Below are 6,968 nucleotides of genomic sequence, written 5' to 3'. Positions count from 1 at the left end.
ACACACACACACACACACACACACACACACACACACACACACACATGTCTAGTAGTACATGCCTTTAATTCCAACACTGGGGAGGCAGAGGTAAGTGGATCTCTGTGAGATTGAGGCTAGCCTGGTCTACATAGTGAGTTCCAGGCCAGTTGGGGCTACAGGGAGAACCTATCTAAAAGTGAAAAAAAAAAAAAACCAAATAAGATAAAATTTTAAAATATTTATTTATTTATTTTTTTTATGTGTATGAGTGTTTTGCCTGCATGTAAGTGTTTTGTCTGCATGCTATGTCTGCAGAGGTCAGAAGCCGGCATCAGATCCCCTGGAACTGGAGTTATGAATGGTTGTTAGCTTCAATGTGGGTGTTGGGAACTGAAACTGGATCCTCTTCTAGAGTAGCCAGTGCTCTTAACCCCTGAGCCATCTCTCCAGGTCCCCCACACCATGCCCCTTTAAAGTTTGTATTGATACCCTTTAAGTGTCCTTCAATTTCCATTAGAAGAATAATTCTAATGAGATTTACAGTCCATTCTCTGTAAATCTCAAAATTTCTAACAAGGGGCCAGGGAGATAGCTCAGAGGTTAAAGATGCTTGTCTCCAAACCTGATGACCTGAGTTGGATCCCTGGGACCCACATGGTGGAAGGAGAGAACCTACTCCTATAAGTTATTCTCGGACCTCTACATGTGCACTGTGGCATGTTCATGTCCAAGTTCCCCTCACCCTCGTTCCAAACACACAAATAAATATATAAATGTAATTAAGAAAAAAAAAACCTCTAACAATTTCAAGTTCCCTACTCCACAAGGTTTGGCATCTAAACTTATTTGGTGGTAAAACCTAATCTAAACTGACATGAAGGTATTTATGATTTGTTTAAACCACTGAATATAAATATTCATATATTTACTTCACACATACAGATAATAGTCAAAGTTTGGCTAAGTATTGTTCTGGAACCCCCTGGAGTGGGAGTCGGGAGTTTCATTCTACACTCTTACATTCCTTTTTTTTTTTTTTTTTAAAGATTCTACGTTTATTACTGGGCCAATCAATTCACTCATACAGAGACGATAAAGAAGCAAATCAGCCAGGTGTGGTGGCACACACCTTTAATCCCAGTACTTAGGAGGCAGAGGCAGGCAGATCTCTGTGAGTTGGAGGCCAGACTGGTCTACATAATGAGTTCCAGGCAACTGGGGCTATAGGGAGACCCTGTCTCAAAAAGACCAAAAAAAAAAAAAAAGAAGCAAATCAGATTCCTAATTTAAATATGATCAAATCTCCAGGTTAAAAACTTTAAGTTCCATCTGGTAGGACTAATGGATGACCATGATTCAGCTTAAACAGTCAGTTGTGCCATCTTGTGTGAATCCTCACAGACCCAGCTTGGCTCTCCTCCAGTGTCTTCTCTTGGAGTTGTACCTGATTTTGTTATCAGTTTTCATCCAAATCCACTGGGGAATAGGACGATTTTGCTTTTGTTTCTTGTCCAGGATCGTTTGATTCTGAAAGTCTTATGAGAAGACATGGTGAGAAACAGAGACAGGTGGGGGACGAAAGGTGAAGAGTTGTTTTGGTTTTTTTGAGACAGAGTTTCATGTAGCCCAGCCTGGCCTTCAACTTGCAGTATAGCTGAGGTTGACCTTGAACTTCTGATCCCCCTGCCTCTCCCTTCTGAATGTTGGGATTACAGGCATATGCCAATTAGAGATTGAATCCAGGGCTCCGCGCATGCTAGGCAACCACTCTAACTTAATTACATCTGGGGATGTTACCATATTATATAACATGGTTATCATGTTACCATATTATATTACAATTTTATTTTTATTATTTTTTAAATTTTTTATTGAATTTTTGTATATTTCATACAGAACATCTTAATCATCTTTATACCCTCTTCCCCCATTGCTCCCCTCTCATAGTCCCCCACTGGAATTCATACATTCTGTCATTTATGTTAAGGCCTATCATGTCAAGTTAGTGTCCCCAGATGTCCCTCAGTGCAAGTTCATCCACTGAGGTCTAGTCAGCCTATTTAGAGTCCTTCTCTTTAAGAAGATCAGCTCTTCCTCACCGAGCAATAATCATTTGCCAATAATTCTTCAACTAAGATTAGAGTCTGCTGTCCATTTCCACAGTTCTGTGCTGGGTTTTTGTCTGCTTGAGTTTGCATGGGTCTTGTGCATGCTAACACCATTGCTATCGGTTCATATGAGAAGGGTCCCAGGAGCCTGTAGGACTCCATTTGCATATGGTCATGCACCTCCTCCCTGGCTCTTACAATTTTTCCACCCCCTCTTCTCAGATGGTCCCTGAGCCCTGGGTGGGTGGATTTTAATATAGGAGTCCTGTCCAAGAACCCACACTCTGTAGACTCTTGTTCTCTATATTTTGGCTATTTGTGACCTTTTGTTTTCCTGGCCCTTTGTTGCATGAGGGAGCTTCATTGATGAGAATTGAAAGATGCATTAGTGTTCTCTTCATCCCTTGTTTTATGTTCTGTGAGCCTTAGGTGTAGAGGTTGCATCAGAGATGTGTCACTTAGACTTGGGCAATTCACAGACTATGTGTGTGACCAGTTGTGGAATTCTGTAATTGTCTCCATGTGTTTCAAAAGAAACTTCTTTGATGGGTGGTGACTGGAATACTTGTCTGTAAGTTTAAGGATCCATATTTTGCACATAGTAAGAAATTACGTTTGTCTAGGGATGTGACAGCCTTGGGGTTTTCTCTAAGATCTATGACCTCTCCAGCCACTTGTATTTGGCTAGGTTTACATTACCACACATGAATTTCCTCCCATTGAATAGGCTTGAAATCTAATAACATAGCTGTTGATTACCCCCAAGGTAAAAGTCCCACTACTGCACCAATGTAATTTGCTTTGTCAGTCTTTGATGTAGTTTTTAGGTCTTGAAGCTGAGGTTGGACCGATCATCAATTGATGGCCTCCCTTACCAGCTTGTGTAGTATCTCCAAAGTTATGAGAGCTAGCCTTCAGGGGAGGTGGTTTCCAGGTCAGTTCCAGCTCCATTGCTCCAAATCCTGTTTTTGAAGTATGCCTTGTCTTTAGCAATAGGGCCTTACCTTCAAATTCTGGGAGGCAATCAAGAGCTGTGGTAATAACTTGTGTAATTTTGGGAGTCTCTTGGACTACCCTGGCCAACAACTTAAAGTTTCTCCTGTCTGGTACTGTTTCTTATTGTGTAGCCTTAAGTTTTCTTTTTGAGACAGGGCTCCCTGTAATCTCTGGAACTCGCTATGTAGACCAGGCTGGCCTTGAACTCACAGAGATCCACCTGCCTCTGTCTCCTGACTGCTGGGATTAAAGGCATGCACCATCATACCCAGCTTTACATTATAATTTTAAATCTTGTTCTGTCCTGTTTTGGGGGTTGAACCCTGGCTCTTGCTCTTGGTAAGGATAAGCTCAACCACTGAGCTACATTCTGAATTCCCTGTAATTTTAAATTCTGAAATAGATTGGACACCAACAATCTTGGATAAGGGATCACAGACCTGTGTGTCAGGCAGAACAGAAAAAGAATAGAGAAAATCGTAGAAATATCCAAAATCATGAGAGTGATAAGTAAGCCCCCATTTGTTGTCTCCAGATTCTCTTCCTTCTGCAGAGGCCGCTGCTGCCTTGCACTGGGTTTATCAATCTTGAGAGTGCTGTTTAATTTTCATTGCATATCCATGAGTGTCATGTACAACCTGGGCATTGCAGGTCTTTACCTTGGTTCTACTAGAGGAGACAAAGCCAGGTTATTCCAGTGGTTGCCTCAGTCTCCTTCCTGGCCTTACTCCTGCCTGAAATTTGGAATGCCACCAGCTCCCAAGGGACTTGTCTCCTTTCCTCTCCTCTAAGCTCCTGTAATCACCTGTTTCAGTTTTTTTCCTTTTCCTTTGTGGGCTATTCTCTGCTTCATGCTCCTTTATGGAAGGCAGGGTGTCCTATTCCCCAGTCTTTTGGTTCCATCTCATTTGCTCCTTCCTCTCTTCAGTCCCTAAGGAACTGGGGGAAGAATGGAAAGCCAGCATCCAAATGCTGAAATACTGTTAATTCTGACTGCTTTCATTCCTTCCTCCCCTCCCCTGAACCTTGCCCCAGTCAGCTTTAAAAGATGTACTATTATTATTATTATTATTATTATTATTATTATTATTAGTGTGTCTCTGTGTATATGATGGGTGTGTAAGTGCACACGTTCTATAGCACACATGTGGAGGCTCTTCGGGAATCAGTTCTCTCCTTCCACCATGGGTTTGTCAGGATTGAACTCAGGTTGTTAGACTTGTTAAGCAAGCACTTTTACCAAGTGAGCCATCTTGTCAGCCCCAGATTTTTCGTCTTTTCTTTTTTGAAGATTTATTTTATTTTTAATTAATTGCATGTATTTGTCTGTGTATACCATGTTTGTGCATGCACCTGTGGAAGCCAGAAGAGGGTGTTGGATCTTCTGGAGTTGAAGTTACAGGCTGTTGTGAGCTGCCTGACATACATGCTCTTAACCTCTACCCCCACCCCAAACAGCATTTTTTTTTTAAAGCAGTATGCACTCTTTTTTTGTGTGTGTGTTTTTGAGACAGGGTCTCCCTGTAGTCCCAGCTGGCCTGGAACTCTCTATGTAGACCAGGCTGGCCTCGAACTCACAGAGATCTGCCTGCCTCTGCCTCCCAAGTGCTGGGATTAAAGGAGTGCGCCACCACGCCCAGCCTTAACAGCAATTTTAAAAAGATTTATTTATTTTATGTGTTTGAATGTTTTGCCTGCATGTATGGGTGTATATCAGATCCCCTGGAATTGGAGTTATAGATAGTTGTTAGCCACCATACAGGTGCTGGGAACCAAACCCAGGTCCTCTGAAAGAACAGCAAGTGCTCTTAACTCTTAAACATCTAAGCATCTTTCCAGTTTTTTTTTTTTAATTTACTTATTTTTTTGGAGGCAAGATTTCACTGTGTGGTCCTAGCTGGCCTGGAACTCAATATATAGACCAGGTTGGCCTGGAACTCACAGAGATCTGTCTGCATCTAACTCCTGAGTGCTGGGATTAAAGGTGTATGCCCCAATGTCCAGCCATTATATTTTTGTTATTTTTTATTTATTATTTTAATTTTATATGTATAGTTTTTTTTGCTTGCATGTGTGTAAGTGCACCATGTCCATACAATGCCCACAGAGGCCACAAGAGAATGTCACATTCCCTGGAACTGGAGTTACGAATGGGTATTAACTGTCATGTGGAACTGGAAATTGAACCCGGGTCCTCTGGATGAATAGCAAATGTTCTTAACCATTGATTCATTGCTCCAGTCCCCAGCTATTTTATATATATACTTACTTTTATTTTTTGTCTTTTTGAGACAGGGTCTCCCTGTAGCCCCAGCTGGCCTGGAACTCACTATGTAGACCAGGCTGACCTGGAACTTACAAAGATCTGCCTGCCTCTGCCTCCCAAGTTCTGGGATTAAAGGCATGCGCCACCATGCCCGGCCAGCTATTACATTTTTATAAAAGCAGAAAAGTGTGTGTGTACTGGGATTCATAGCACACAATAGTCTCCAACCTGAGGTGAGGTGTTTTGGACACCTTTTGTTGTTTGTTCGTTCTGTGTGGCGAGACTGCCTATCAAGGCAATGTGGGCATGTTGTGTTCAGAATCAAGGCTGCAGTGAGCTTTCAGGATGCAGCATGGGCATTGGGCGGGTGCGACCAAAACACCTTGGATTCATCATGTGTTTGATATTTAATGAATTTTTTATCAGAAGCCTTTTACTGATGCCAAATTTTTCTGACCCCCACATTCATTTAGGCAACTGCATTTGGGGTTACCACCCACAGTTCAAGAAACCGGGCTCTGCAGCAAACTGTTCACTGGTTTTGTTTTTTTGGTATACCTAAGTGCAGCCATCAGCACTATCTGATTTTAGAGCATTTTCACCCTCCCAAAAGAGACAAACTGTTGCTAGAAGACTCCTGTACCTTTTCCCATAAATGTGTGTGAGTGTGTGTGTGTGTGTGTGTGTGTGTGTGTGTGTGTGTATGCATGTGTTACATATGCACTCAGGTGAGCGAATGCAGTGAATACATGCCACTATGTGGTGGTCAGAGGACAACCTCAGGTATGGGTCTTTTCTTTCCACCTTGTTTGAGGCAGGGTCTCTGTTGTTTTTCCAGCTCTCACACCAGCCTAACTGGCCCATGAACATAAGGGGCTTCTCATGTCTTCACCCCCCATCTCCCTGTGGGGGTTACAAATGCTTTTGCTGCTGCATCCTGCTTTTATGTGGGTTCACATTTAGGTCCTCACACCTCCTCATGCTTCATAATAAGGACTTTAACCCCCTAAGCCATCTCTCCAGCCCCCTTAGTTATTTATTTTGCAGTATATGCTGGCCTGGAATTCAATATGTAGCCCAAGTTGTCCTCAAATACATGTCATTCACCCCCTGAGTAGTTTAGGATTACAGGAAGGATCCACTATGCCCTGCTTATTGTTTGTTTTTTTGTTTGTTTATTCATTCATTCATTCATTCATTCATTCATTCATTTATTTTTGGTCTTTTTTGAAACAGGGTCTCCCTGTAGCCCTAGCTGGCCTTGAACTCACAGAGATCCACCTGCCTCTGCCTCCCAAGTGCTGGGATTAAAGGCGTGCACCACCATGCCTGACTTTTATTTTTTAATTTAATTATTTTTATTTTATGTGTACAAGTGTTTTGTCTCCATGTATGTAAGTGCACCCATGTTGTGCAGTGCTCCCGGAAGCCAGAAGAGGGCACTGGATCCCATTGGACTGGCTCTTTCTCTTTCTCTTCCTCCTCCCCTTCCTCTCCTTTCTCCTCCTTCCCCTTCTCCTCTCTTCTCCTCTTCCTCCTCCTCACTGAGTGCTGGGGATGGAACTCAGGGTCTCATGTATGCTAAGCAACTAATCAACCACTGACCTACAACCCTT

The 6,968-nt window shown here is 42.5% G+C and overlaps 1 protein-coding gene and 1 pseudogene across 1 annotated transcript in view; one reads left to right on the top strand and one right to left on the bottom strand.

Moving 5' to 3' along the window:
• Dnah2 (dynein axonemal heavy chain 2) overlaps positions 1 to 6,968 on the top strand; it is a 132,490-nt gene that overhangs the window by 5,429 nt on the left and 120,093 nt on the right. The window lies entirely within an intron of this gene.
• On the bottom strand, positions 1,376 to 1,532 carry LOC108490076 (annotated as a pseudogene).

This window comes from Nannospalax galili, unplaced genomic scaffold (assembly GCF_000622305.1).
Source record: "Nannospalax galili isolate Female #2095 unplaced genomic scaffold, S.galili_v1.0 scaffold146, whole genome shotgun sequence".
NCBI classification, from domain to species: Eukaryota; Metazoa; Chordata; class Mammalia; order Rodentia; family Spalacidae; genus Nannospalax; species Nannospalax galili.
This window is presented reverse-complemented; position numbering and strand designations above follow the sequence as displayed.